Consider the following 14,767-nt stretch of genomic DNA (forward strand, 5'->3'; position numbering starts at 1 on the left):
CAGGGTCAATACAATTACAAATCTCAAAGACCGAGGCCTCTTGGTGTCATTAGCTTTTGCCTATAGTTTTGGTCAGTAATACAGATGGGTCGTGGCAGTTTTGCCAAGACTTTCGTACGTTTTGTGAGATATCCAGGTTTAATGCTTTCCCTTTGCCACTTATACATTTTAATATTATTTTCTAATTGGTTATTTATAATGTGCTTAATACCTAGAGGTTTCTAAACGCAGACGTGGGGATCGAACCTGTGTTGCTCCGCGTCCTCTTGCTTCCATGGCGAGCGCATTGCCCCAGAGCTATCCACATGAGATTATAAAAGAATTGAGCAGGCCACATACATCAATACTTGCCTCGACTCAATCAAACAAAGTCCCCTTGCTCTGCCGGACCGGTGCAAAACGTCATTTCCCACTCCTGCAAGACTCACAGTTCCCTGTCCTACCCTTTGGACTTCATTGGCACCTGCAAAGTGTCAAAGATGGACCAGGTGCTAAAGATTTACCAGATGTTTTAATCCCCCTTACGGGGGATACAAAAATTCAATGAAAGGTCAAGAATACCCAGCGCGAAAAGCAGCACCAGGAATCCTTAAAACAAAAGGGAAACATTTTAGAGTAAAGGACCATCATGTGTGATCATGCGAGGGATCCTTTAATAAAAACGAAAACTGTAGCATCCGTGAACGGAGCGCCCGTCACCAGTGCTGCCCAGGCTTAGACTGAGGCACTCCTCCTGACAAACAGGGGAGCGCCCTTGATCCCAACAGCCACCCCAGCATTCTCCCTCTGACCGCCTGGCCCCAGTGTGCTAGCAATTACAGGTGCTCCCCACAGCGGGGAGCGTCCAACATTTTCAGCCCTCCTGGGCTGTATATAATTAAAGAGGCTGCCCTGACAGGTGGCCCACAAGGACTCCCGGGTGGAGGAGAGTTGTGTGGGCCCCCCATGCTGCATCTGATTGCTGGACTGGATCTTGTATTAGTAGCTCAACCAACGCAAAGACTTTAGGACCCCCAGGCACTGCTGCTGCCTTCCTGTAAATAAGAACTGCTTCCCAGAATCATCGCAAGAGAGTTCCAGACACAGAAGAACTATAAATAAGTACTGCTTGCCAGAACCATTGCAAGAGAGCTCCAGACACAGAAGAAGTATAAATAAGAACCGCTTGGCAGAACCATCACAACAGAGCTCCAGACACAGAGGAACTATAAATAAGAACTGCTTCCCAGAACCATCGCAAGAGAGCTCCAGACACAGAAGAACTATGAATAAGAACTGCTTGCCAGAACCATCGCAAGAGAGCTCCAGACACAGAGGAACTATAAATAAGGACTGCTTCCCAGAACCATCGTAAGAGGGCTCCAGACACAGAGGAGCTGTAAATAAGAATTGCTTCACAGAACCATCGCAAGAGGGATCCAGACACAGAGGAACTATAAATAAGAACTGCTTCCCAGAACTATAAATAAGTACTGCTTGCCAGAACCATTGCAAGAGAGCTCCAGACACAGAAGAAGTATAAATAAGAACCGCTTGGCAGAACCATCACAACAGAGCTCCAGACACAGAGGAACTATAAATAAGAACTGCTTCCCAGAACCATCGCAAGAGAGCTCCAGACACAGAAGAACTATGAATAAGAACTGCTTGCCAGAACCATTGCAAGAGAGCTCCAGACACAGAGGAACTATAAATAAGAACTGCTTCCCAGAACCATCGTAAGAGGGCTCCAGACACAGAGGAGCTGTAAATAAGAATTGCTTCCCAGAACCATCGCAAGAGGGATCCAGACACAGAGGAACTATAAATAAGAACTGCTTCCCAGAACCATCGCAAGAGAGCTCCAGACATAGAAGAACTATACCTAAGAACTGCTTGCCAGAACCATCACAAGAGAGCTCCAGACACAGAGGAACTATACATAAGAACTGCTTCCCAGAACCATCGCAAGAGAGCTCCAGACATAGAAGAACTATATATAAGAACTGCTTGCCAGAACCATCGCAAGAGAGCTCCAGACACTGACACACTATAAATAAGAACTGCTTGCCAGAACCATCGCAACAGTGATCCAGACACAGAAGAACCATACATAAGAACTGCTTGCCAGAACCATCGCAATAGGGATCCAGACACAGAGGAACTATAAATAAGAACTGCTTCCCAGAATCATTGCAAGAGAGCTCCAGACACAAAGGAACTATAAATAAGAAATGCTTGCCAGAACCATCTCAAGAGACCTCCAGACACAGAAGAACTATACATAAGAACTGCTTGCCAGAACCATCGCAAGAGAGCTCCAGACACAAAAGAACTATACGTAAGAACTGCTTGCCAGACCATCACAAGAGAGCTCCAGACACAGACGAACATAAATAAGAACTGCTTGCCAGAACCATTGCAACAGAGCTCCAGACACAGAGGAACTATAAATAAGAACTGCTTCCCAGAACCATCGCAAGAGAGCTCCAGACACAGAAGAACTATAAATAAGATCTACTTGCCAGAACCATCGCAAGAGAGCTCCAGACACAGAAGAACTATAAATAAGAACTGCTTGCCAGAACCATCGCAAGAGAGCTCCAGACACAGAGGAACTATAAATAAGAACTGCTTCTCAGAAACATCGCAAGAGACCTCCAGACACAGAAGAACTATGAATAGGAACTGCTTGCCAGAACCATCGCAAGAGAGCTTCAGATACAGAAGAACTATAAATAAGAACTGCTTGCCAGAACCATCGCAAGAGAGCTTCAGATACAGAAGAACTATAAATAAGAACTGCTTGCCAGAACCATAGCAAGAGAGCTCCAGATACAGAAGAACTATAAATAAGAACTGCTTGCCAGAACCATCGCAAGAGAGCTTCAGATACAGAAGAACTATAAATAAGAACTGCTTGCCAGAACCATCGCAAGAGAGCTTCAGATACAGAAGAACTATAAATAAGAACTGCTTGCCAGAACCATAGCAAGAGAGCTCCAGATACAGAAGAACTATAAATAAGAACTGCTTCTCAGAACCATCGCAAGAGAGCTGCAGGCACAGAAGAACTATGAATAAGAATTGCTTGCCAGAACCATCGCAAGAGAGCTTCAGACACAGAAGAACTATGAATAAAAACTGCTTGCCAGAACCATCACAAGAGAGCCCCAGACACAGAACTATAAATAAGAACTGCTTCCCAGATCCATCGCAAGAGGGCTCCAGACACAGAGGAACTATGCAGAAGAACTGCTTGCCAGAACCATCGCAGAGAGCTCCAGACACAGAGGGTCTATAAATAAGAACTGCTTCTCAGAACCATCACAAGAGGGCTCCAGACACAGAGGAACTATAAATAAGAACTACTTCCCAGAATTATCGCAAGAGGGATCCAGACACAGAGGAACTATAAATAAGAACTGCTTGCCAGAACCTTTGCAAGAGAGATCCAGACACAGAGGAACTATACATAAGAACTGCTTCTCAGAACCATCGCAAGAGAGCTGCAGGCACAGAAGAACTATGAATAAGAACTGCTTGCCAGAACCATCGCAAGAGAGCTTCAGACACAGAAGAACTATGAATAAGAACTGCATGCCAGAACCATCACAAGAGAGCTCCAGACACAGAACTATAAATAAGAACTGCTTCCAAGAACCATCGCAAGAGGGCTCCAGACACAGAGGAACTATAAATAAGAACTGCTTCCCAGAACTATCGCAAGAGGGATCCAGACACAGAGGAACTATAAATAAGAACTGCTTCCCAGAACCATCGCAAGAGAGCTCCAGACATAAAAGAACTATACATAAGAACTGCTTGCCAGAACCATCGCAAGAGAGCTCCAGACACAGAGGAACTATAAATAAGAACTGCTTCTCAGAACCATCGCAAGAGGGCTCCAGACACAGAGGAACTATAAATAAGAACTGCTTCCCAGAACTATCGCAAGAGGGATCCAGACACAGAGGAACTATAAATAAGAACTGCTTCCAAGAACCATCGCAAGAGAGCTCCAGACATAGAAGAACTATACATAAGAACTGCTTGCCAGAACCATTGCAAGACAGCTCCAGACACTGACGAACTATAAATAAGAACTGCTTGCCAGAACCATCGCAAGAGTGATCCAGACACAGAAGAACTATACATAAGAACTGCTTGCCAGAACCATTGCAATAGGGATCCAGCCACAGAGGAACTATAAATAAGAACTGCTTCCCAGAATCATTGCAAGAGAGCTCCAGCCACAGAGGAACTATAAATAAGAAATGCTTGCCAGAAACATCGGACGAGAGCTCCAGACACAAAAGAACTATACATAAGAACTGCTTGCCAGAACCATCACAAGAGAGCTCCAGACACAGACGAACTATAAATAAGAACTGCTTGCCAGAACCATTGCAAGAGAGCGCCAGACACAGACAAACTATAAATAAGAACTGCTTCCCAGAACCATCGCAAGAGAGCTCCAGACACAGAGGAACTATAAATAAGAACTGCTTTCCAGAACCATCGCAAGAGAGCTCCAGACACAAAATAACTATACATAAGAACTGCTTGCCAGAACCATGGCAAGAGAGCTCCAGACACAGACGAACTATAAATAAGAACTGCTTCCCAGAACCATCGCAAGGTGGATCCAGACACAAAGGAACTATAAATAAGAACTGCTTCCCAGAACCATCGCAATAGAGCTCAAGACACAGAAGAACTATACATGAGAACTGCTTGCCAGAACCAATGCAGGAGAGCTCCAGACACAGACAAACTATACATGAGAACTGCTTCCCAGAACCATCGCAAAAGAGCTCCAGGCACAGAGGAACTATAAATAAGAACTGCTTGCCAGAATCATTGCAAGAGATCCAGACACAGACAAACTATAAATAAGAACTGCTTGCCAGAACCATCGCAAGAGAGATCCAGACACAGAGGAACTATAAATAAGAACTGCTTGCCAGAACCTTTGCAAGAGAGATACAGACACAGATGAACTATACATAAGAACTGCTTGCCTGAACCATCGCAAGATAGCTCCAGGCACAGAAGAACTATGCATGAGAACTGCTTGCCAGAACCATCGCAAGAGAGCTCCAGACACAGAAGAACTATAAAAAAAACTGCTTGCCAGAACCAATGCAAGAGAGCTCCAGACACAGACGAACTATACATAAGAACTGCTTCCCAGAACCACCGCAAGAGAGCTCCAGACACAGAGGAACTATAAATAAGAACTGCTTGCCAGAACCATCGCAAGAGTGATCCAGACACAGAAGAACTATAGATAAGAACTGCTTGCCAGAACCATCGCAATAGGGATCCAGCCACAGAGGAACTATAAATAAGAACTGCTTCCCAGAATCATTGCCAGAGAGCTCCAGACACAGAGGAACTATAAATAAGAAATGCTTGCGAGAACCATCGCAAGAGACCTCCAGACACAGAAGAACTATACATAAGAACTGCTTCCCAGAACCATCGCAAGAGAACTCCAGACACAGAGGAGCTATAAATACGAACTGCTTGCCAGAATCATTGCAAGAGAGCTCCAGCCACAGAGGAACTATAAATAAGAAATGCTTGCCAGAAACATCGGACGAGAGCTCCAGACACAAAAGAACTATACATAAGAACTGCTTGCCAGAACCATCACAAGAGAGCTCCAGACACAGACGAACTATAAATAAGAACTGCTTGCCAGAACCATTGCAAGAGAGCGCCAGACACAGACAAACTATAAATAAGAACTGCTTCCCAGAACCATCGCAAGAGAGCTCCAGACACAGAGGAACTATAAATAAGAACTGCTTTCCAGAACCATCGCAAGAGAGCTCCAGACACAAAATAACTATACATAAGAACTGCTTGCCAGAACCATGGCAAGAGAGCTCCAGACACAGACGAACTATAAATAAGAACTGCTTCCCAGAACCATCGCAAGGTGGATCCAGACACAAAGGAACTATAAATAAGAACTGCTTCCCAGAACCATCGCAATAGAGCTCAAGACACAGAAGAACTATACATGAGAACTGCTTGCCAGAACCAATGCAGGAGAGCTCCAGACACAGACAAACTATACATGAGAACTGCTTCCCAGAACCATCGCAAAAGAGCTCCAGGCACAGAGGAACTATAAATAAGAACTGCTTGCCAGAATCATTGCAAGAGATCCAGACACAGACAAACTATAAATAAGAACTGCTTGCCAGAACCTTTGCAAGAGAGATACAGACACAGATGAACTATACATAAGAACTGCTTGCCTGAACCATCGCAAGATAGCTCCAGGCACAGAAGAACTATGCATGAGAAATGCTTGCCAGAACCATCGCAAGAGAGCTCCAGACACAGAAGAACTATAATAAAAACTGCTTGCCAGAACCAATGCAAGAGAGCTCCAGACACAGACGAACTATACATAAGAACTGCTTCCCAGAACCACCGCAAGAGAGCTCCAGACACAGAGGAACTATAAATAAGAACTGCTTGCCAGAACCATCGCAAGAGTGATCCAGACACAGAAGAACTATAGATAAGAACTGCTTGCCAGAACCATCGCAATAGGGATCCAGCCACAGAGGAACTATAAATAAGAACTGCTTCCCAGAATCATTGCCAGAGAGCTCCAGACACAGAGGAACTATAAATAAGAAATGCTTGCGAGAACCATCGCAAGAGACCTCCAGACACAGAAGAACTATACATAAGAACTGCTTCCCAGAACCATCGCAAGAGAACTCCAGACACAGAGGAGCTATAAATACGAACTGCTTGCCAGAATCATTGCAAGAGAGATCCAGACACAGACGAACTATAAATAAGAACTGCTTGCCAGAACCATCGCAAGAGAGATTCAGACACAGAGGAACTATAAATAAGAACTGCTTGCCAGAACCTTTGCAAGAGAGATACAGACACAGATGAACTATACATAAGAACTGCTTGCCAGAACCATCGCAAGATAGCTCCAGGCACAGAAGAACTATGCATGAGAACTGCTTGCCAGAACCATCGCAAGAGAGCTCCAGACACAGAAGAACTATAAATAAAAACTGCTTGCCAGAACCAATGCAAGAGAGCTCCAGACACAGACGAACTATACATAAGAACTGCTTCCCAGAACCACCGCAAGAGAGCTCCAGACACAGAGGAACTATAAATAAGAACTGCTTCCCAGAACAATCGCAAGAGAGCTCCAGACATAAAAGAACTATGCATAAGAACTGCTTGCCAGAACCATCGCAAGAGAGCTCCAGACACAGAGGAACTATAAATAAGAACTGCTTCTCAGAACCATCGCAAGAGGGCTCCAGACACAGAGGAACTATAAATAAGAACTGCTTCCCAGAACTATCGCAAGAGGGATCCAGACACAGAGGAACTATAAATAACAACTGCTTGCCAGAACCTTTGCAAGAGAGATCCAGACACAGATGAACTATACATAAGAACTGCTTCCCAGAACCATCGCAAGAGAGCTCCAGACATAGAAGAGCTATACATAAGAACTGCTTGCCAGAACCATCGCAAGACAGCTCCAGACACAAAAGAACTCTACATAAGAGCTGCTTGCCAGAACCATCGCAAGAGAGCTCCAGACACTGACGAACTATAAATAAGAACTGCTTGCCAGAACCATCACAAGAGTGATCCAGACACAGAAGAACTATACATAAGAACTGCTTGCCAGAACCATCGCAATAGGGATCCAGCCACAGAGGAACTATAAATAAGAACTGCTTCCCAGAATCATTGCAAGAGAGCTCCAGACACAGAGGAACTATAAATAAGAAATGCTTGCCAGAACCATCGCAAGAGACCTCCAGACACAGAAGAACTATACATAAGAACTTCTTGCCAGAACCATCACAAGAGAGCTCCAGACACAAAAGAACTATACATAAGAACTGCTTGCCAGAACCATCACAAGAAAGCTCAAGACACAAAAGAACTATACATAAGAACTGCTTGCCAGAACCATCGCAAGAGAGCTCCAGACACAGACGAACTATAAATAAGAACTGCTTCCCAGAACCATCACAAGAGAGCTCCAGACACAAAGGAACTATAAATAAGAACTGCTTCCAGAACCATCGCAAGAGAGCTCCAGACACAAAAGAACTATACATAAGAACTGCTTGCCAGAACCATCGCAAGAGAGCTCCAGACACAGACGAACTATAAATAAGAACTGCTTCCCAGAACCATCACAAGAGGGATCCAGACACAAAGGAACTATAAATAAGAACTGCTTCCCAGAACCATTCCAATAGAGCTCCAGACACAGAAGAACTATACATGAGAACTGCTTGCCAGAACCAATGCAGGAGAGCTCCAGACACAGACGAACTATACATAAGAACTGCTTCCCAGAACCATCGCAAGAGAGCTCCAGACACAGAGGAACTATAAATAAGAACTGCTTGCCAGAATCATTGCAAGAGAGATCCAGACACAGATGAACTATACATAAGAACTGCTTGCCAGAACCATCGCAAGATAGCTCCAGGCACAGCAGAACTATGCATGAGAACTGCTTGCCAGAACCATCGCAAGAGAGCTCCAGACACAGAAGAACTATAAATAAGAACTGCTTGCCAGAACCAATGCAAGAGAGCTCCAGACACAGACGAACTATACACAAGAACTGCTTCCCAGAACCACCGCAAGAGAGCTCCAGACACAGAGGAACTATAAATAAGAACTGCTTGCCAGAACAATCGCAAGAGAGATCTAGACACAGACGAACTATAAATACGAACTGCTTGCCAGAACCATCGCAAGAGAGATCCAGACACAGAAGAACTATAAATAAGAACTGCTTGCCAGAACCATCGCAAGAGAGCTCCAGACACAGAGGAAATATGAAGAGGAACTGCTTGCCAGAACCAATGCAAGAGAGCTCCAGACACAGACGAACTATACATAAGAACTGCTTCCCAGAACCACCGCAAGAGAGCTCCAGATACAGAGGAACTATAAATAAGAACTGCTTGCCAGAACCATCGCAAGTGAGATCCAGACACAGAAGAACTATAAATAAGAACTGCTTCTCAGAACCATCGCAAGAAAGCTCCAGGCACAGAGGAACTATACATAAGAACTGCTTCCCAGAACCACCGCAAGAGAGCTCCAGACACAGAGGAACTATAAATAAGAACTGCTTGCCAGAACCATCGCAAGAGGGATCCAGACACAGACGAACTATAAATACGAACTGCTTGCCAGAACCATCGCAAGAGAGATCCAGACACAGAAGAACTATGAATAAGAACTGCTTCTCAGAACCATCGCAAGAGAGCTCCAGGCACAGAAGAACTATGAATAGGAACTGCTTGCCAGAACCATCGCAAGAGAGATCCAGACACGGATGAACTATACATAAGAACTGCTTCCCAGAACCATCGCAAGAGAGCTCCAGACACAGAGGAACTATAAATAAGAACTGCTTCCAGAACCATCGCAAGAGAGCTCCAGACACAAAAGAACTATACGTAAGAACTGCTTGCCAGAACCATCGCAAGAGAGCTCCAGACACAGACGAACTATAAATAAGAACTGCTTCCCAGAACCATCACAAGAGGGATCCAGACACAAAGGAACTATAAATAAGAACTGCTTCCCAGAACCATCGCAATAGAGCTCCAGACACAGAAGAACTATACATGAGAACTGCTTGCCAGAACCAATGCAGGAGAGCTCCAGACACAGACGAACTATACATAAGAACTGCTTCCCAGAACCATCGCAAGAGAGCTCCAGACACAGAGGAACTATAAATAAGAACTGCTTGCCAGAATCATTGCAAGAGAGATCCAGACACAGATGAACTATACATAAGAACTGCTTGCCAGAACCATCACAAGATAGCTCCAGGCACAGCAGAACTATGCATGAGAACTGCTTGCCAGAACCATCGCAAGAGAGCTCCAGACACAGAAGAACTATAAATAAGAACTGCTTGCCAGAACCAATGCAAGAGAGCTCCAGACACAGACGAACTATACACAAGAACTGCTTCCCAGAACCACCGCAAGAGAGCTCCAGACACAGAGGAACTATAAATAAGAACTGCTTGCCAGAACAATCGCAAGAGAGATCTAGACACAGACGAACTATAAATACGAACTGCTTGCCAGAACCATCGCAAGAGAGATCCAGACACAGAAGAACTATAAATAAGAACTGCTTGCCAGAACCATCGCAAGAGATCTCCAGACACAGAGGAAATATGAAGAGGAACTGCTTGCCAGAACCAATGCAAGAGAGCTCCAGACACAGACGAACTATACATAAGAACTGCTTCCCAGAACCACCGCAAGAGAGCTCCAGATACAGAGGAACTATAAATAAGAACTGCTTGCCAGAACCATCGCAAGTGAGATCCAGACACAGAAGAACTATAAATAAGAACTGCTTCTCAGAACCATCGCAAGAAAGCTCCAGGCACAGAAGAACTATGAATAGGAACTGCTTGCCAGAACCAATGCAAGAGAGATCCAGACACGGATGAACTATACATAAGAAATGCTTCCCAGAACCATCGCAAGAGAGCTCCAGACACAGAGGAACTATAAAGAAGAACTGATTCCCAGAACCATCGCAAGAGAGCTCCAGACACAAAAGAACTATACATAAGAACTGCTTGCCAGAACCATCGCAAGAGAGCTCCAGACACAGACGAAATATAAATAAGAACTGCTTCCCAGAACCATTGCAAGAGGGATCCAGACACAAAGGAACTATAAATAAGGACTGCTTCCCAGAACCATCGCAATAGAGCTACATACACAGAAGAACTATACATGAGAACTGCTTGCCAGAACCAATGCAGGAGAGCTCCAGACACAGACGAACTATACATAAGAACTGCTTCCCAGAACCATCGCAAGAGAGCTCCAGACACAGAGGAACTATAAATAAGAACTGCTTGCCAGAATCATTGCAAGAGAGATCCAGACACAGACGAACTATAAATAAGAACTGCTTGCCAGAACCATCGCAAGAGAGATCCAGACACAGAGGAACTATAAATAAGAACTGCTTGCCAGAACTTTTGCAAGAGAGATCCAGACACAGATGAACTATACATAAGAACTGCTTGCCAGAACCATCGCAAGATAGCTCCAGGCACAGCAGAACTATGCATGAGAACTGCTTGCCAGAACCATCGCAAGAGAGCTCCAGACACAGAGGAACTATAAATAAGAACTGCTTGCCAGAACCATCGCAAGAGGGATCCAGACACAGACGAACTATAAATACGAACTGCTTGCCAGAACCATCGCAAGAGAGATCCAGACACAGAAGAACTATGAATAAGAACTGCTTCTCAGAACCATCGCAAGAGAGCTCCAGGCACAGAAGAACTATGAATAGGAACTGCTTGCCAGAACCATCGCAAGAGAGATCCAGACACGGATGAACTATACATAAGAACTGCTTCCCAGAACCATCGCAAGAGAGCTCCAGACACAGAGGAACTATAAAGAAGAACTGATTCCCAGAACCATCGCAAGAGAGCTCCAGACACAAAAGAACTATACATAAGAACTGCTTGCCAGAACCATCGCAAGAGAGCTCCAGACACAGACGAAATATAAATAAGAACTGCTTCCCAGAACCATTGCAAGAGGGATCCAGACACAAAGGAACTATAAATAAGGACTGCTTCCCAGAACCCTCGCAATAGAGCTACAGACACAGAAGAACTATACATGAGAACTGCTTGCCAGAACCAATGCAGGAGAGCTCCAGACACAGACGAACTATACATAAGAACTGCTTCCCAGAACCATCGCAAGAGAGCTCCAGACACAGAGGAACTATAAATAAGAACTGCTTGCCAGAATCATTGCAAGAGAGATCCAGACACAGACGAACTATAAATAAGAACTGCTTGCCAGAACCATCGCAAGAGAGATCCAGACACAGAGGAACTATAAATAAGAACTGCTTGCCAGAACTTTTGCAAGAGAGATCCAGACACAGATGAACTATACATAAGAACTGCTTGCCAGAACCATCGCAAGATAGCTCCAGGCACAGCAGAACTATGCATGAGAACTGCTTGCCAGAACCATCGCAAGATAGCTCCAGGCACAGCAGAACTATGCATGAGAACTGCTTGCCAGAACCATCGCAAGAGAGCTCCAGACACAGAGGAACTATAAATAAGAACTGCTTGCCAGAACCATCGCAAGAGGGATCCAGACACAGACGAACTATAAATACGAACTGCTTGCCAGAACCATCGCAAGAGAGATCCAGACACAGAAGAACTATGAATAAGAACTGCTTCTCAGAACCATCGCAAGAGAGCTCCAGGCACAGAAGAACTATGAATAGGAACTGCTTGCCAGAACCATCGCAAGAGAGATCCAGACACGGATGAACTATACATAAGAACTGCTTCCCAGAACCATCGCAAGAGAGCTCCAGACACAGAGGAACTATAAAGAAGAACTGATTCCCAGAACCATCGCAAGAGAGCTCCAGACACAAAAGAACTATACATAAGAACTGCTTGCCAGAACCATCGCAAGAGAGATCCAGACACAGAGGAACTATAAATAAGAACTGCTTGCCAGAACTTTTGCAAGAGAGATCCAGACACAGATGAACTATACATAAGAACTGCTTGCCAGAACCATCGCAAGATAGCTCCAGGCACAGCAGAACTATGCATGAGAACTGCTTGCCAGAACCATCGCAAGAGAGCTCCAGACACAGAAGAACTATAAATAAGAACTGCTTGCCAGAACCAATGCAAGAGAGCTCCAGACACAGACGAACTATACATAAGAACTGCTTGCCAGAACCACCGCAAGAGAGCTCCAGACACAGAGGAACTATAAATAAGAACTGCTTGCCAGAACCATCGCAAGAGAGATCCAGACACAGATGAACTATAAATACGAACTGCTTGCCAGAACCATCGCAAGAGAGATCCAGACACAGAAGAACTATAAATAAGAACTGCTTGCCAGAACCATCGCAAGAGAGTTCCAGACACAGAGGAACTATGAATAGGAACTGCTTGCCAGAACCAATGCAAGAGAGCTCCAGACACAGACGAACTATACATAAGAACTGCTTCCCAGAACCACCGCAAGAGAGCTCCAGATACAGAGGAACTATAAATAAGAACTGCTTGCCAGAACCATCGCAAGAGAGATCCAGACACAGACGAACTATAAATACGAACTGCTTGCCAGAACCATCGCAAGAGAGATCCAGACACAGATGAACTATAAATAAGAACTGCTTCTCAGAACCATCGCAAGAAAGCTCCAGGCACAGAAGAACTATGAATAGGAACTGCTTGCCAGAACCAATGCAAGAGAGCTCCAGACACAGACGAACTATACATAAGAACTGCTTCCCAGAACCACCGCAAGAGAGCTCCAGACACAGAGGAACTATAAATAAGAACTGCTTGCCAGAACCATCGCAAGAGAGATCCAGACACAGACGAACTATAAATACGAACTGCTTGCCAGAACCATCGCAAGAGAGATCCAGACACAGAAGAACTATAAATAAGAACTGCTTGCCAGAACCATCGCAAGAGAGATCCAGACACAGAGGAACTATAAATAAGAACTGCTTGCCAGAACTTTTGCAAGAGAGATCCAGACACAGATGAACTATACATAAGAACTGCTTGCCAGAACCATCGCAAGATAGCTCCAGGCACAGCAGAACTATGCATGAGAACTGCTTGCCAGAACCATCGCAAGAGAGCTCCAGACACAGAGGAACTATAAATAAGAACTGCTTGCCAGAACCATCGCAAGAGGGATCCAGACACAGACGAACTATAAATACGAACTGCTTGCCAGAACCATCGCAAGAGAGATCCAGACACAGAAGAACTATGAATAAGAACTGCTTCTCAGAACCATCGCAAGAGAGCTCCAGGCACAGAAGAACTATGAATAGGAACTGCTTGCCAGAACCATCGCAAGAGAGATCCAGACACGGATGAACTATACATAAGAACTGCTTCCCAGAACCATCGCAAGAGAGCTCCAGACACAGAGGAACTATAAAGAAGAACTGATTCCCAGAACCATCGCAAGAGAGCTCCAGACACAAAAGAACTATACATAAGAACTGCTTGCCAGAACCATCGCAAGAGAGCTCCAGACACAGACGAAATATAAATAAGAACTGCTTCCCAGAACCATTGCAAGAGGGATCCAGACGCAAAGGAACTATAAATAAGGACTGCTTCCCAGAACCATCGCAATAGAGCTACAGACACAGAAGAACTATACATGAGAACTGCTTGCCAGAACCAATGCAGGAGAGCTCCAGACACAGACGAACTATACATAAGAACTGCTTCCCAGAACCATCGCAAGAGAGCTCCAGACACAGAGGAACTATAAATAAGAACTGCTTGCCAGAATCATTGCAAGAGAGATCCAGACACAGACGAACTATAAATAAGAACTGCTTGCCAGAACCATCGCAAGAGAGATCCAGACACAGAGGAACTATAAATAAGAACTGCTTGCCAGAACTTTTGCAAGAGAGATCCAGACACAGATGAACTATACATAAGAACTGCTTGCCAGAACCATCGCAAGATAGCTCCAGGCACAGCAGAACTATGCATGAGAACTGCTTGCCAGAACCATCGCAAGAGAGCTCCAGACACAGAAGAACTATAAATAAGAACTGCTTGCCAGAACCAATGCAAGAGAGCTCCAGACACAGACGAACTATACATAAGAACTGCTTGCCAGAACCACCGCAAGAGAGCTCC

At 44.8% G+C, this 14,767-nt stretch overlaps 1 protein-coding gene across 2 annotated transcripts in view; it reads right to left on the bottom strand.

Annotated features, from left to right (window-relative positions):
- PALM3 (paralemmin 3) overlaps positions 1 to 14,767 on the bottom strand; it is a 479,251-nt gene that overhangs the window by 87,304 nt on the left and 377,180 nt on the right. The gene's annotated exons all lie outside the window — the stretch shown is intronic.

Source organism: Ambystoma mexicanum, chromosome 3q, assembly GCF_040938575.1.
Source record: "Ambystoma mexicanum isolate Mex_15411 chromosome 3q, UKY_AmexF1_1, whole genome shotgun sequence".
Classification (NCBI taxonomy): domain Eukaryota; kingdom Metazoa; phylum Chordata; class Amphibia; order Caudata; family Ambystomatidae; genus Ambystoma; species Ambystoma mexicanum.